We start from the raw sequence: 17367 nt of genomic DNA on the forward strand, positions 1-17367 counted from the left end.
TATATTTTTTAAAACAAATTGTTGGATATATTAATATATTTATCCATCATCTAACATGAGCAATAAACATATTAAATATTTAATGCAAATAAAATAATATGTTTAATTATGGAATTATTACATGAAAAATACAAATTGACACTTTATTTACAAAAATACATCTATAAGGGGTGAGAAATAATTTTATCTTTAATGAACTTTTATTTACCAAAATATCACTTACACATACCATCTTCCAGCCAATACCCTTTTGAAATCCACGTTCAAAACTCACAAAACTACCTCCCAGCCATAACCTTTGCCATCTTCTTCTTCCAACTGTCTCCTATATCAGTTTTTTCTAATATACCATCTTCTGCTTCTCCATCTTCATCGCCAAAAAAAACTTCAAAAATGGATCATAAATCAGTTGTTAATAAGGCTAGTAATGCCCAGTCATCGACGATGATGACTTCGATTTTGCTCCCCACATGGCTAAAGGTGGTCGTCGTCCAGTGAAGAAGAAGTTGAAGGTGTCTTTGCCTTAAAAAAAAATCAACTTCGACGCCCAAAAAGGAAAGAAGAAGTTAACTTCAAGACAACTGTAATACAACATTTATATCTGTTGCGAGCCAACTAACATAAAACTTAAAAAACAGCTAATAATTCCTCATATTTAATACAAACCAATATTACAACAATCGTTTTTATCTATTTAGGTCGCATATTTGACAATCTAACCCCTATTTTTATAATACTATGATATTGTAGTAGCAAAACTATTATTTAACTAAGGTGCGACTTAATTGCAACTAAAAATGTTAAATGTGAATGTGTATCTGTAAGATAATATTTGTCAGTATTTTTTTGTCATTGATCGATAATTACTTGTACCTTAATAGTAATATGTGGAGAAATAACTGTTAGCAAAATGTTTATAAAACTGTAATGCAACTGTTATGAAACATTAAAAATCAGAACAGTGTTTCCACATACGTAACTCTATCTACATGTCTCTTCGTGATTTAATATGAACAAATTCACCATTAGAAATCTAGAAAACAAAGAAAATGTACCAGGATAAATATTTTACAATATATAGTATTGATGTATTTTTTTTTATTATACTTAGGTTGGATTGTTTGGAAACTCCAGTTTAATTTTTTGAGATCAGCATTTCATGGATCTAAAAATTAAACTCAGGACATTAGTTTTATGCAAATTAATTAAACTAGAATTCTGGTTGAATTTTAGTTTCGTAGTAATTTTTTTCCACTTTTTTTCATGAATTCGAAACAGTCCCTAATTTGATTGATTACGATCGTCTTCTCAGGTAAAGTCACTAGAATTAATAGTGGTTCTCTTTTTGGTTGGGTTTCATTTCAGTTGTGTTGGGTTGTTGGGTGGTTGACCGAAGGTTGCATCACACGAATGTTTCAATCCAAGGAAACGTGGACTGTGGGTTGAAGGTGTGTGTGTAAGAGGTATTTGTGTAATTTTTTTTTATTTGGCCGGCTAATTATTATTTTTTTTTATAATACTGTTATTTTTTTTTATTAAAATTGAAAAAAAACCCTTTAGTTATCATATAAAATTTAAATATATATACTTAACCATTAATTAAACTAAATAATCAAAATCAAAATAAAAAATTTTGCAGTAGAAGAAAGAAGAAAAAAATAATTTTACTAAATTGCTCACATATATACATTTCTTTTTATTATGAAGTTTATTGTTGTTATGATAATTTTATTTCTTATAATAATTAGTAATAATAAGGAGAATTATCTCATATACTGTTTTTTTATTTTTTTTTCTTTTTCAAATTTACGGTTTGGGTTTCTAAAGTGGTTAGAGCGCTAGTTGCAATAGGGGTTTCTATGTAAAATATTGTACAATTGCAAAAAAAAAAAAAAAAAAAAAAAAAAAAAAAACTATTTTGAAGTTTAAAAATAAAAAAGCCCTAAATAATAATAATAATAATAATAATAATAAGGAGAATTACCCCGTATACTATTTTTTTAATTTTTTTTTTTCAAATTTACAATTTGAGTTTTTAAAGTGGTTCTAGCGCTATTTGCAGTAGGGGTTCTATACGATTTTTTGTTGTAATTTAGATTGCAATCTTTGATTCTGATAGGAATTTACATGTAGAATTCTATAAAAATGCAAAAAAAAAAAAAAAAAAAAAAGCTATTTTAAAGTGTAAAAATGAAAAATCCCCTAATAACAATAATAATAATAATAAACACTCATTTAGGCACCTGTTAAATAATCAAATAATCATTCTACTGACCAATGGGCTAAATGAGCATAAAAAGAATGTAAGGGCAAATCTTTTTGTTGTGAAGAGGAATCTCTATCTATATAGCTAGGGTTCTTAATTCCGAAGACAAATTGTGTAGTTATTGAAAAAAATAATAATATTAAAAAACCAAACAATCCAAAACAATTATACAATGAATATAGGGAAGATCTTGAAAATCAGAACTGAACTCAAAAGATTAGGCTCACAAAATCTCAACAGTTTCTAATCACTTAAATGCACCTTTATTTTAGACCTAAAAAAAGTGATAATATTTCAGATCCAACTGTCTACACCAAATTAATTTAATTTAAAGTTTAGAGTGTTCATGCTTTTTTGCTCATGATTTGACCAAAAATTATAGGTCAATGGGTCATAGCCACAACCGAATTTCATCTACCTCTAATTAATTGATTGTTATGTCACTGGGGTCTTACCAGAACGACCAATCTAATTGAGCCATGCTTTCTAAAACTAGACTTGTCCTAATCCATGATCCACCTAATCTTATTATATAAATAACAATAACAATAATACAAAATATTGGATTTTACCAACCTAATGTTATATTAAGTTTAGAAATAATGGGTATTTTTATTAAAGAAAAAAAAAAGAGAATTATCATGGAGGAAGACAAAATAGCTAAAAAAGAATCTCCCAAAGAAGAAAGAGATGAATTGCATTCCCAAAAAGCAATCTAAGACATAGATGGGCATGAGAAAGATAACACAATAGTGATAGCTACTTCAAAACAATATCCAAAATACAAAAGAAAAAAAAATGGCCCTTCCCAGAAATAATAAAAGGGGGTCACTTTTCAACTTTTTTTTTTTCTTTTTCAAAGGTGTTAGGTAGAGACATTAGAAGCTTCCATAAGATATTTTTTTTTTCTTCTTAATATCAAAGACAATGTTAAATAAAAGAAAGAAAATTTATAAATAATATTATTGTATATTGGTTCTCTTCTCACTCTATCAATAAGCTAATTATTGATCTAACTTAAATTGTTAAATGTTAATTGATTCAACCTCCACCAACATCACATGCAATACCCTTTGTGGTGGGTCCCTTAGATTTTCTTCTGGATCCCTATCCTTATTTAAATGACTTTATATTATAGGTTCAATGACTAAATAATTACCTTGAACTTGTATATGTTTATATATAAATATATTCTTTTGTTTGGTAGGCAACTCATCTTTCTATCCAAACTAAGTTTGGGATCAAAGTGTGCCCAATTGTATATAGATGACAAAAATGTGTTACACCAAACATTATGGCAAAAAAAATATTTGGGGTCCATCTTTGAAATTAATAACTCAAGTTAGCCTCACGAAGTTGCTTTTCCATTTATTAAATTAATTATTATTTTATTTTCTAAAAAAGAAGAAGTTTTGTTTGTTAATTGGATTTGAAGCCAGACTGCCACACACAGTCACTCACTGTACCCATTTAAACATTTTCCTTTATTTTGTTCAAGTTAGTTCATTCATTATATAAAATTATTTAAAGTAATAATATTAAAGTTCATATACAGTTCTATTCTATATCATATTCATATTAAAAGATTATTATTCAAAAAATTTGAAAGCAGGTAGATTATTACTTTCAAATTAATTCCCCAAGTACACTAAAGTAATAAACTCAATTTTTTCCTACCCAATTCAATAAAAAATTCACCAAACAAAGTTAGATGTGGTGATCATGCGATCACATGATGTTCATTACATTATTTGAGAAGGAAAATTATTTGTTTACATTTTAACCTAAATAATAATAATAAAAAAAAAAAAAAGAGAACGGAAAAAAAAAAAAAACAACAACATGAGAATCTCTGTCATATAAAATGGCAGCAGCCACATAACAAAAGAGATTAAAATAAGGTAGCTATGTTCCTATATATTGGTCCCCGGAAAAACTGCCTCAAAACAGGATCAAATTAAAGTGAGTTATCTCATAAGTTAACTACCCTACATAATGTTTGTTTTTTTTTTCAATGGAGTTAGTATATTAATTAGGGTTTTACAATTTCATCCCTGTAGCTATTTTTTGCAAATCAATTCCTTGAATATAAATATAAAAATAACATTGAATATTAGTGGTGCTTAGTACCTTTCATAAGTAGTACTTTAAAATTGGTTAGCGATATTCTCTAAAAGTTATTTTTAAATTAGATAAGACTCTCTATTTAATTACACTAATAGCGGTATGACACAAAAAAACAATACTAAATACTAATAGTACCTTTTAGTAATTCTCATATAAAAAATAACAATTAAGTCTAGGTAGTTGTTAATTATTATACTATTTACAAATTCCTAAACCTTTTAATGTTTAGTATTTTTAATTACATATTATATAGAAGAGGTCTAGTGTTTGTGCTGTATTGTACATTACCTTCCAAAAAATATACAAGGATTTTTTTTTTTTTTTTAAAAAAAAATAGTTATGAGATTCACCTAATTAATTTTGAAAAATTTTAAATAAACAAAGTTCAAAATAGTTACTTTTACAAGTGTATAAAAAATGCACTTATATAACAAATTATTTGAATTTTAATTTCTTAGAACTATAACATATTTAAAATTTTTTAAAAATTGATTGGAGACTCACTATCACTATAATATAAACACTATCATGAAAAAAAAAATTCGAAGTATATTTTTGAGAAACTGATGTATCGGTACATGTTAAGAATCATGAGGTTTCATTTAAAACCAATGGTAATGTAATGAGTATAAATCGTGGATCTTATATATTCTATTATCTTTTAACACATTAGCAATGTGAGACTCTCTAACATCCCCCTTAAGATGGTAGTTATTTTTTTGCTTAACATCTTGAACAGCTCGATCACAAGCAACTCTTTTTTTTGGCTCACTATCTTCGAATCACAAGTGACTCTTTTGACTCTACTTTTTGGATTAGTTTTTTTTGGATTTTTGGTGACTCTTTTTGGCTCACTATTCCGAATCACAAGTGGCTCTTTTTGACTTTGGTTCTGCTTTTTTTGGATCGATTTTTTTTTTTTTAGATTTGGTGGCTCTTATTGAAAGGGGATGTTAGAGATATTTATTTTTGCTCTGACACTATGTTAAGAATCATGGGATTATTCTATCTTAAAAGCAATTGATTTTGAGATAGAACCCCATGCATCTTACAATTTTAACATGGTATCAGAGAAGAAAAAAAATCCTTTAACGTCCTGATCCAAAAAAATAATAAAGACAATTAGTTTTGAGATGGAACCCCATACACCTTATCTCAATTTCTAATAGTACAACACAACAATATGTAGACCTTCACATATTACTATAGATTCATCAATACCGCCCATAAAGGCTAATAGACTGACTCGTGGACTAAGATTTATTAACACCTGAGCCATGTAAAAAATCTTTCTCTCTTAATTTCTACAAATTATCATTTCTTTAGCTCTTAAATATTTAGGTTATAAAAATTTCGATAAATAACATGAATTTTGATATTTTTATGATTTATGCTCGGTAAAGGTAAAATGCGACGATTTGACCAATAGAGTCACTAAGATATGATTGAGTATCTTGATATTAGGGAGAAAAGTTATTTTCATATTTAGAATATTGGCATTGAGCAGGATTACAAATTTTGACCATTTTATCCCTAAGATTTTAAGGTTAATTAATAGGGAAGTAATGGCATTTTTGGTATTAGCCTTAAGTGGATTTCGTCATTTCCCACTTAGTGGAATAGTTAGAAAGAAGAATTTTATTTGAGCTTAATTATATTAGGAAAAATAAAGGAAAATCAAGTTTAAGAATAATTATAATTAAGAAATCAATCACCCTTATCTCTTTGCTCTTTCTCTCAGCTACCTTAGAACCAAAGGAAGCACTGACCTTTTTCCACCTGTCAAACCATTTCAAGCTTAGTTTCAGCTAGGAATTCAAGTGTTAATTGAAGAAGAAATCCCAAGGTAAGCCCTAGCTCCTCTATTTCCTTGAATTTTAAGTTAATGTTTGGTTTTGGTGGGTAATTTTATCAATTAGCTCTGTTAGGGTTAGAGAGGTTTGGTTTTGTTTTTGTGGTGCTATTTATGATTGTTTGTGATGGTTTTGTGAGGCTTATGGTTGTTGTTGTGTTGTTTAGCTAAATTTGAGTTTATGAACTCAAACTTAGCTCAACAATGGTAGATTTGTATTTAGAGGCTTGCTGATGTGTTTAGTGCTAAAGTTATGTTCATATTGGTGTTATTAGGTATTCTGGAAGGTTTGGTGAAGTTTGAGTTGGATTTGAGTTAGAAAACTTGAGTTTTTGGTTTCTGTAGTGAAACGGTCCACTGATCTGTAGAAAAGGTGAACTGTTTTCCCAGGCAGAATCCCAGGAAATGGTAAACCATTTGGGGATCCAGTTAATCGATTGGGGTATTTTTCGGGTGCCTAGGTTTTTGTGTTTCCTTGATATTTTAGGGTATTACCATGTTGTTTATCAATAGGAAAACTTCTAGTTCTAAGTTCAAGTCTCTAAAAGTGTGTAGAGTAACACTTATTGATTTTTGTGTAAATTTAACATGTGGCCTCTGTTCAACAAGCAATATTTCCACTCAGGTTGACTAGTACACCTGAATTCAAAGCGAGGTAAGATTAGTATAAAGATATACATATGTGCATGTGGTATACATGTTAGATTATATGAATTATTACTACCAACACTAGTATGGTGGAGGTACTGAGTCTATGTGATATAGTACAAGGGGGTACGACATAGTGTTACCAACACTAGTACATGTGAGGTATTGAGTGTATGTGGTGTAACAACTAATTGTACTTATAAGTATGAACTAACCCTACCGACTCTAGCATGTTAGAGGTGTTGAGTGGATATGGTATATAGGTTAGTAGTAATTCAGGGGGTACAAACTTGTTATCCTAGTTTCTACACATGGTGACGTGGCATCCATCTAAGTGACATGCGTAGAAGATTTCATAATCTGGGCGGATAGCACACGCTCCATGATAGACTGTCTAGAGTGATTTGTTACTTATAAAAAACCAACTCGAAGAGGAAGCTGGGAATATTTGGACATAGTATGCTGTATCATCAGACTAGCAGTCAGTTTGCATACACCGATTAGAGTACATGAAAATGGATCATTATTAGAGATACGCCCTATAAATCTTCAAGTATTCAAGTCACAATTATATCCTTGATTTTGGGGGATATATTTACACCGACGGGAGAGAAAAGGAAAACTACTTAATTTCCCATTTTATTTCCCTTTATTTAGGAAAGTAATTAAGCTTTTTTATTTATTCTTATTTGTTTTGGGAAACCAAACTAATGTAATTATTTCTTATAAATAGTGGAGCCATTTCACTAAATCATTCAGTCCATAGAGCACTTAAGCTGATAAAACCATTGTAAGAGCTTCGAAGAAGATCAAGAATTTCTTGATCTCTTCTCACAAGCCAATACAACAAAAAGAGAAATAGGCTATTACCACCATCAACGGTCAAACCTCTATAACAAACTAGTACTCTTATTGCTTAATTATCATTGTTTATTATTTATAAATCACTTTAATTGACTCATTGTCATTGTCTAAAAGTGAAGTCAACATTTTAGTGCTTTCATCGAGAGCAAAAGAACACAATTATTGTTTTGAATCTTTTCAGGACATGCAAAGATGGCTGTGTCTACAAGGAGGGGTAATTAAAACGATACAACTCATCCAATGGTCAAAAATCCTAATGTGCAAACTCCTAGAAATTGAAGAGATCCAGTCAAGATGGATCCCGACCCTACTATTCCTCGGCCTCTGACAGGTCCTCAATCAACAGGATTAGGAGTGACAACCTCTCTGCTCGGGTTCACTCTAGGCATGCAAAAAACTATAACCACTAGTACTTAGGTCGAGCAAACTACCCCTAGTACTAAAAATCTATCAGTTGGAAATCCTCAAAGGACAATTGTGATGACATCAAACTGTAGAATCTACAAGCTGCTCTAAAGTAGATGAAAGAGCAACGAACACTCTTCACCGTGATCAGAAAGATACCCGAGCAGCAATAAATTTTACTTTCGAGGGGCAAAGATGCCAAATCCAAAAGTGGATGGATCAACAAATGGAGATCATGAGAGCTCAGCAAGAGGGTATCATTCTAGGCAGGATACCGTGTTGATTGGGCGGGCCTATAAAATAATTAGTCAACAATTAGTGGCGGACACTCTGATTATATAAGATCGGAGCTGAAGGAAAAATATCTACATCCTCACTGAACCTCAGTACATGCCAGAAGAACATCCAGCTAGAAACACTCAACAAACCCAAGGAAATAAGCCATCCAATCCAAGGTCACAAAGTCAAACTGTGGGCCACAGGGTAAACGAGCAAGTTTTGCCAACTCGTTACTTGGGAGGGAATGATTAGGATAACACCAACCAACTACTTAGTCCTAACCTCAAGGAAATTATGACTGTATTTGTAAGCTTATTCAATCTGAATATACACCTTCCAGCCCTTATGCCAATTTTTATGAAATCTGGATGCCTCTGGCCGGCTGCTTAAATTGGAAATTGAAATGGGACAATACAAAATTACCTATCAGGCCCATACAGCAATAAAAGGTCAGGCCTTAGCAGATTTTGTGGCTGAATGCATGGACAAGGAGATAGAAAATTCAAAAAATAATACTGAGCTAGAAAGGAACAAGGAAAAGAATTCCCACCACAAAAGGATATTGAAGGCAAACTAGTGTTGGAGATATTTCCCTTTTAACGAAGCTTTATCTTGTAAGAAAAATCAGTGATGGAGATATTTTCCTTTTGAAGGGTGGAGAGCTGCAACTTTATTTGTAGGACACATGCTTTAGATTGACTGGAGTAGGTTTGTTGCAGAGTGATCCAAACCGCGTGAGAGGACTCATGCTGAGCTAGTGAGCTAAGAATAACTTCAATCATGGTAAATCAAACCAACTGAAGAGGAGCTGGTCCTTCGGCTGCCAGATAGTGAACTCAGGGTTTGGAGCTTTGGTGACAAGAAGCGATGTTGGAGGAATACCTGTAAGAAGAATGTCATCCAAACCATGGCCAATGAAAATCAAAAGGATCCGTGATTTCCATGTAAGCAATTTTAGTCGATCGAGTTTGACCATAAGAGAAGAATATAGAGTGTTTTGGAAGGGATTCCAGGCAAAAATGGTAGAAGTAGGGGCATAAGGAGTGGTGGTGGTGGGCAGATCATTGGTGGGGTGGTGGCAGTGGTGTTGGAATCGATTTTTTTTTAGGGATCCATGAAGAGAATCATCAATGTCAATCTAATACCATGAATGAACTTACCTATGCTAAACCATCTATGAGAACAAAATAGAGAGAAAGTTCTCAAGGTTTTGCAAAAGTTAATTACTCTATTATAGAGTTGCATTATTTATATTAAGAAGCAATACAAGAATAGTTAAGAAAAGAATAGGAAACACTAAAAAGGATAGCACTAATAGATACATGCTATTTGCTTTGGTACAAATTGCAACAGAAAATTAACTGAAATAAAAGGCTACCTATTTACACCAAAAGTAGCCCTGATGACGTGGTCATCAATATTTGACACGTGGCAAGACAAATAACATTCTAGAGTTCAGTAGTCCCGAATCATAGCAAGTCAACTTGGGAGGGGTCCCTAGCCCTGCGCCCAAGTTGACTTCGAGAACTCCAAAATGGGTGTTTGGATCCCTCCAAGTTCTTTCCAACTCACTATCTTTTAGTATTTTGAACCATAAAGACATGAAGCATCCAAGTCCAAGGTTTGGGAGCTGAAAATACACGAAACAACACCACAAAAATCAACCCGGCACCTAGGGTTTCACCCAGTACCCAAGTTGACAACTGAACTAGGGTTTCAGTTTTTGGGACGGCCTTAGTGAAAATGGGTCAAAAGTTGTACTGAGACATGAACTAGACATACCACAAACATATTTGAGGCATCAAAATTACATTTAGAGAATTTTAATTTTTGAGCACCCAAAGCACTATGTGCCCGGGCACCCAGCACCCAAGTTGACAAATTGGTAACTTGGGCTACTTCCAAGCATCAAACTGAAAATCTTACTTGAGCATCTTCTTTGGCTTCATCAAAAATGGGAAAACAAGTGATTTCGAGGAATAAACAAACCAACCTAGAGGCCAAAACAAGGGACCCACGACTATATTGACACTTGGTGTTGGCCCAGCATCCAGGTTGACATTTTGTCAACTTGGGTCAATTCTGAGGAGTTTTCCAACAAGTCTTCTGGGCATATTATCCATTTTCATCAAAGATTAAGATTCACGTATTTTTGGGGAGCAATCGAAACTTCAAAGAAGCCTAAATCTGGACTCAGCGCCTAGGTCGATGTATGTGAGATGATCACACGATTGAGCTTGGTCAGATGTCCCTTGATGACTCCGCCCACACATCCTGCTATGTATGGATAATATGGACCTTTATATCAATCCTTGGGGGCTTCTCGGAGCGTAACCATCTGCCCAAGTTGGAAAACGAAAGACACGTGTCATCTAGCTAGATGCCACATCATAATGCAAAAAACAGGATAACATTGTTAACTTGGGCTGTTTCCAATCTTGCTTCCGAAAAAGTGTTTTGGGCATTCTTTCCGTCATCAGAAATAACAAAGATACAAGTAAACTTAGGGAGAAAAGGAAAACAATAAGGGCATCAAAATTGGTCCTAACACCCAGGTTGACCTAGTACTTGGCCAGTGTCCAGGTTGACAATCAACCTAGTGCGTTGGTTTTCATTACTCAAATGCAAATTCTACTTCGGGTATTCTCTCCAAAATGGTCAAAAACAAGGTAGGAGACCTCGTCTTAGAGTTCAAGAACCTTGAAAGTGTCAAAACATCATCTCAGAAGCTCTAAAAGAAACCCCTAGCACCTAGATTGACATATGGCCTTGTGCGTTGAGTTCTGCTTATCCAATTGTGATTCTGTCTCGACCATTTATTTAGTTTTTCATAGTGACTGAGAGCTATGATATGAAACCAAAAGAGTCAAATTCACAACTTCATATTTTCACTTTTATGGCAAAGTGACTTATTCGAAAATCAGGGAGTTACGAGTCTCCCGTTTCTACAAAACATCTCCGAGAACTAGTAACTAACTTCACCAAAATATGGAAATTGGCCAAAAGATGTCCAAATATAACTTAGGCATCATAAAATACATTCCTAACACGTTTTCCTACTCACCCAGCGTCCAGGTTGATGTCACATGCCAACCTTGGCACTGGATGCAAACCTGGGCATTGGGCCTAGAACAACTTTCAAGTAGCCATAACTCACTCAATATTTATCCGATTGACACGATTCAACTTGCGTTTTGAAGCTATTTTAATGATCTATCAAGTAATGTCTCACACTCTAATCATAATTCTAAAGTTATCAACTCTAAATTTTATTCTTAATGGAGTTACGAATTTAAGCTACAACTTACCCAAATCGGATCCCACGGACGCGACTCGAGCTCCAAAAATTAATGACCGATATTTGGAGTCAATTTCACTGTTAGATCATCATTAATGGTCCTTAAATGTTTTTTTTCTTCACATTTTTTAGAATATTTTATTATTATTGTAATATAACCTCATTCCATATAAAATGAGAGTTCCATTAGCTCATTTTTTACATTTAGAAAAGTACCCTTAAGGTCAGAGCATCTCTCTCAAGTTTTTCTCTCTAAAAATTAGAGCTTTCAGACTTAGCTATTTTTTTTTTTGTAATTCTCATGAGAAATAAAAACTCGAAGTAGACGTAGTTCCATTACCACTACGACATAGGGAGTGAAATATTATAAATTTTATGTATTTGTCTAAATTATTTACTTAAACTTATTATTTATTTCGCTAATCTAATGAGTTGGTGTTGACCATTTTTTAGCGTCACTACTAAGTAGTCTGGATCTTGATATTTCTTATGAGATTGAGAGGAATGAAAACATTGGAATAAGAATGAGAATATGGTAATAAGAATAGGAATGAAATGAAATTAACTTTAAAATTATTTTAAAATAAGTTTTAAATTATTTCTTACCTTGTATTGAAATTATTTTCCTTTCCATTTCAAAATAGAATAACCATTCTACTAAAATGGTAAAAAAATTATTTCATTAAAATAATATTATAATACTTTAAAATACAACAAAAATAAATAAATAAATAAATGACAAAAAAATTATTTTCTAACCACTCTATTTCATTTATTACCTCTAATAACTAAACACCACTTTAATTTATTAAAGATAACAAAGATTTAATTACAATTATCCTCAAAACAATTTTTCTTTTTGTGTGCATTTTTTTTCTTCTACAAAAGAACAATTTCATACATAACATGTTTTTTTTTTACTTTTTTTAATTTATGTGTATGGTTATTAACTTATTACTCATGTGAAAATTGGTATTAATTTATTGAGACTATAAATATTTGGGATAATAGTGGTGTGGTGTGAGAATGAAAGATAGAAGCTAAGCAAGAGAAAAAGGTGTGTGGTATGGTTATGGTATGTATGTGTCCCACACGCTACCAACTCCTCTCTTTTTGGGCGGTAGTTGGCAGCCATCCGAAGTAGGATCATGTGCGCGGTTGCGGCGATGGGCCCCACTTCACTGTCCTTTTCTCACAACACTCAGGACCCACATACACATAACATAACCCCTCCTCCCTCTTTCTTTATACTTCTACACAGCAGCAACTACTTAACTTAGCCTCATCAAAATTCAGCCAGGAAGGACCAGATGAGATGACCTTGCTTCTTCCTTCTTATCTTGATTTCAATGCAAAAGCTTCACATTTATTCTCTATATCTCTTATAATTAGGTCTCATCTCTTAGCTAATATATGTGTAATAAGTATATTGGGTTAATCTGCCTAATTCTTTTTTTTTTTCTCTCTCTCTCTCTCTCTCTCTCTCTCTCTCTCTCTCTATTTTCCACTCTCATCAGTACTAAAGAAAAAGCTTTAAATGCACCAACTTTTATTTTCATTGTTGTTGATGTTGTTTGTACGGTGAATCTTCTGACTGCATGAGTAGATGAGGTTGTCTGTTTTAACTTATAGGGTTAAATTAAAAAACAAAAGGAAAAAGTATTTATTGGGGGTGCGTAGGTTAAGAGCATAGCGCATCTTAGAAAAAGTGTAGCTGGTAGGAAATTAACAAAGTTTGGTGAGAGAGATATATTAAAAAATAAATGCATTATATAATTTCATTAAAAATTAGAAAAGTGGAAGATAAGAACAAGCACTGGATATATGATATGATAGTGTGTGTGGCTAAGATGTATGGGAGGGTTCAAGTGGTTAGGTGGTGGTCGCTTGGTTGATAGCGATGGATCCCAAAGTCATCGTCACCCTTAACCCAGTCAACTATATGTCTCTTTCACCACACTTAACCTCACTTCGTTTTTAAATTCAAATGTCTACTTCCTCTTCTTCTTCTTCTTCTCTTCTATTTTGTGTGGCAAGTATAATAATTATTATTATGGGGACCTCTCAAATTGGCTCTTGCATTTAACTATCTTAATAAAAACCTCATCTATTGGTATCCTTAATTTCTTCACTTAAATCTCCCTACCTGCCCAGCATCTCCTACCCTTTATATCTATCTACCATACTATTTAACATTTTTCGCATTTAAATCCTTCTTATCACGGGAACTGTTTTTTGTGTTTTTCCTTGTTTGACAATTTTATTTTACAATCAAATTATTGAACTTGGCACTGAAAAGTAATTATTTAACAAAATGTAATTATATGACTGGAAGCAAAATAAAAAAAATAAGAAATGATAAAAAGTATTATAGGTCAACTAAGTATTAGATTCTATATACCGTATTAACTTTATCACAAGACGAGACATCTAAAAAGTAGTATGCACCACTGATAGCTAACAATAATGCTCTTTAAAAATATATAGAAGTATAAATGGATGCTTGAATAAAACAAAGTGAAACCACTTATCTTTATCGTTTGTAGGTTTTTTATTTTATACTTCAAAATAGTTTTTTTTTGTATTTTTACGAAATTCTACATATAAACTCCTATAGTAACTAACGGAGCAACCTAAATCGCAATTAAAATCTACATAGCAACCCACATAAAAACTACAAGAGAAATTACTCGAGCAACTCAAACTATAAATTTTAAAAAAAGTTAAAAAATAGTTGTTATCCACATTTTCGTGAGCATGACACGTGGGTTTTAATCGAGGAAGGAAAAAGTGTCATAGCCTTCCAGACTCCTCGATTGGTGCTCCAAAAAGATAAAAGTACCAACTTTGCGAGAAGAGTCTCCGTGAGGAGGAGTTCCCCGACTACTAGCCACACAAAGGGTATCCGTGAGCCAACTTCTCCCTCCATTCCACGAACTAAGGCCATCGACTCCTGGGAAGAGTATGGATTTTCTTAAAATGGCCAAGACATTTCGAGACACACCAAACTGGGCTACGCCTTAACCTCGCGGAAGCCTCGCTTATACATGTCCGATAGACTTGGTGACCAGGTTTTTTTGTAACAGTAAATTTTTCTTAATGAATTTTACATTTCTTTCAAAAAAAAAAAAAAAGAGAGAGAGAGAGAGAGAGAGAGAGAGAGAGAGAGAGAGAGAGAGAGAGAGAGAGAGAGAGAGAGAGAGAGAGAGAGAGAGAGAGAGAGAGAGAGAGAGAGAGAGAGAGAGAGAAAGAGAGAGTAATTTATTAAAAGTTGAGGCGATGAGGCATTTCTCGCATTTCTCTTTGCTCTGAATATATATATAAATTTCATTTATTTTTGTCTCTTGATCTTTGACATGTACTAAATTATTTCTCTGAACTTTTAAGATCGTTAAAAATGCCCCCTGAACTATTGAGATTGTTGGATTTAATGATTTTTTGTCTAAATTCATTCAATTTTACTATTTCAGTGATTGCTTATGTACTAAATCATGCTCCAAGACTTTGATATCTACCAAATCATGTCCCCCGAATTTTGACATGTAATAAATTATGGTCATTGAACTTTCATCCATATTAGACTTTTTTACTAAAATTAGAAAAAAAAAATCCTTAAATCCAACAATCTCAATAGTTCAGGGGCATTTTTAACGACCTTCAAAGTTCAGGAGGCATAATTTAGTACATGTCAAAGTTAAGAAGGCAAAAATCCTAATTAGCCTAAAAAAAAAATAATAATTTTGTGAAGAAATGGGTTTTTTCAAAATATATATATATATATATATATATATATATATTATTGTTGATAGAGTAATTTATGTTGTGAAGAAATGGGTTTTAGAAGAATTTTGCTATGCCTAACATTTTTTTTTTTTTTGAGAAAGGCTATGCCTAACATTTGATGTGATACATTTTTATTAGTAACATACATTTTAAAATTTCACTAATCACATTAACCTAATTGTACTTTTTTTAGAATGGAAGTGTATTATGAGAGTGGATGGACCCCAACAGGTCTGTAGAAATGGATGATGTCATTTACTGGTTAAAAATCTCAGCCGTCCATGGTGGTTGTGTTTTTTATGTGGATATGTTTTGAGTTGTGAGGATATGATTCAATTTGAACACATGACATATCATGTGACGGATGTGGATCTTCTTTTATAGAAACAAACTCAGTAGAAAAATAATTTCCACCAAAAGGAAAAAAAAAAAAAAACCATATTCCTATACTTTAATGATATATAATAATTAATAAAGAAAATAGGGAGGCATGAGTGAGAAGGATAATGGTTGTTGAGTGCAACCTGATTGGTAGAAAATAAAGTCTGTGGAAGTGCCCCAGTTGAACAGATAAGTACTCACTTGGTCTAATCTTACTACATAACGGGGGATGTTGATGATGATAATGACTATAATCGATTTTGTCTCTCACGTTAGAACTAGTTTCCAATGGTACTAGAATTCATTTTGTTTTATGTCAAGTTTAAAACTTTGAGCTTAACATTTGTTCGATCATGTTCATAAATAGATATAAAGATTGTTCTTTTTCCCAGTACGTAAGATAGAAAGTGAGGAGTTACCGAGCAAGAAAAATTGAGTCATATGATGTTTACTACCTTTCTTTATTACCAAAATGTCTTATATATATTGTTGTAGATCAAGACTAAGTATCCTTGTAAAGACATGTCGATACGTTTCAACACAAGAACAAAACTTTATTCAACCACTCCCAAAAGTAATAGGAAATTCCAAGACCCTTTTAGTCTGTATGGATGTATATAAATTAAAATTTGATCAATTTACACGAGTTTTTATCATTTTGAAAATGAATAATTAATATTTTTGTTCTTTAAACTTTCATCACTAACTGATTTTGGCCCATAAAATAAACATTTTGTTAAAAATTCTTCCTAACTTTCATCATTTTGTTATGTTTGGTTTCTTTTACGTTTAAAAATTAGTACTTTTATCCTTTGAACTTTGACCAATAATAAAAGATTTTACCTCCTTTTATCAAAATAAATTAATTTTAAAATTTATTATATTCTATCTTATATTTTATTAATTAAAAAAATATTAAAATTTTTGATAAATATATTAATTTTACTTCAAAAAAAAAAAAAAATATTTTCAAACTTTATTTTATTTATCAAGAGATTTTTAAAAAATCAAACCAAAGTTATTAAGAATCTTACAAATAATTTAAATGAACTAAGATTTTTTTGAATAAAAAATTAAACTTATTTATATTTCTAAACTCATACCTTAACAAATAAAAAAATAATTTAAAATTTAGGCTAATTAGTAATTTTTCCCCTGAACTTTGACATGTAGTAAATTGTGCCCCCTGAACTTTTTTGGCCGTTAAAAATTCCCCTTAAACTATTGAGATTGTTAAATTTAAGGACTTTTGTCTAATTTTATTCAATTTTACTGTTTCAATAATTGTTTATGTACTAAAGCATGCTCTCCAGACTTTGATATCTACCAAATCATGCCCCTCAAACTTTGATATGTACTAAATCACGTTCCTTGAACTTTCATCCATGTTAGAATTTTTTACTAAAATTAGACAAAAGTCCTTAAATTTAACAATCTCAATAGTTCGAGGGGAATTTTTAACGA

At 31.9% G+C, this 17367-nt stretch overlaps 2 long non-coding RNA genes across 2 annotated transcripts; one reads left to right on the forward strand and one right to left on the reverse strand.

Moving 5' to 3' along the window:
* Positions 1-56: 56 nt before the first annotated feature.
* On the reverse strand, positions 57-15026 carry LOC115704725 (uncharacterized). The gene is made up of 2 exons (XR_004009304.2): positions 14582-15026; positions 57-538 (listed from the first exon to the last, which is right to left on the reverse strand). It is a non-coding gene; the product is annotated as an uncharacterized LOC115704725 (long non-coding RNA).
* On the forward strand, positions 5810-16294 carry LOC115704731 (uncharacterized). The gene is made up of 2 exons (XR_009684909.1): positions 5810-6239; positions 15716-16294. It is a non-coding gene; the product is annotated as an uncharacterized LOC115704731 (long non-coding RNA).
* The last annotated feature ends 1073 nt before the right edge of the window (positions 16295-17367 follow it).

Source organism: Cannabis sativa, chromosome X (genome assembly GCF_029168945.1).
Source record: "Cannabis sativa cultivar Pink pepper isolate KNU-18-1 chromosome X, ASM2916894v1, whole genome shotgun sequence".
Classification (NCBI taxonomy): Eukaryota; Viridiplantae; Streptophyta; class Magnoliopsida; order Rosales; family Cannabaceae; genus Cannabis; species Cannabis sativa.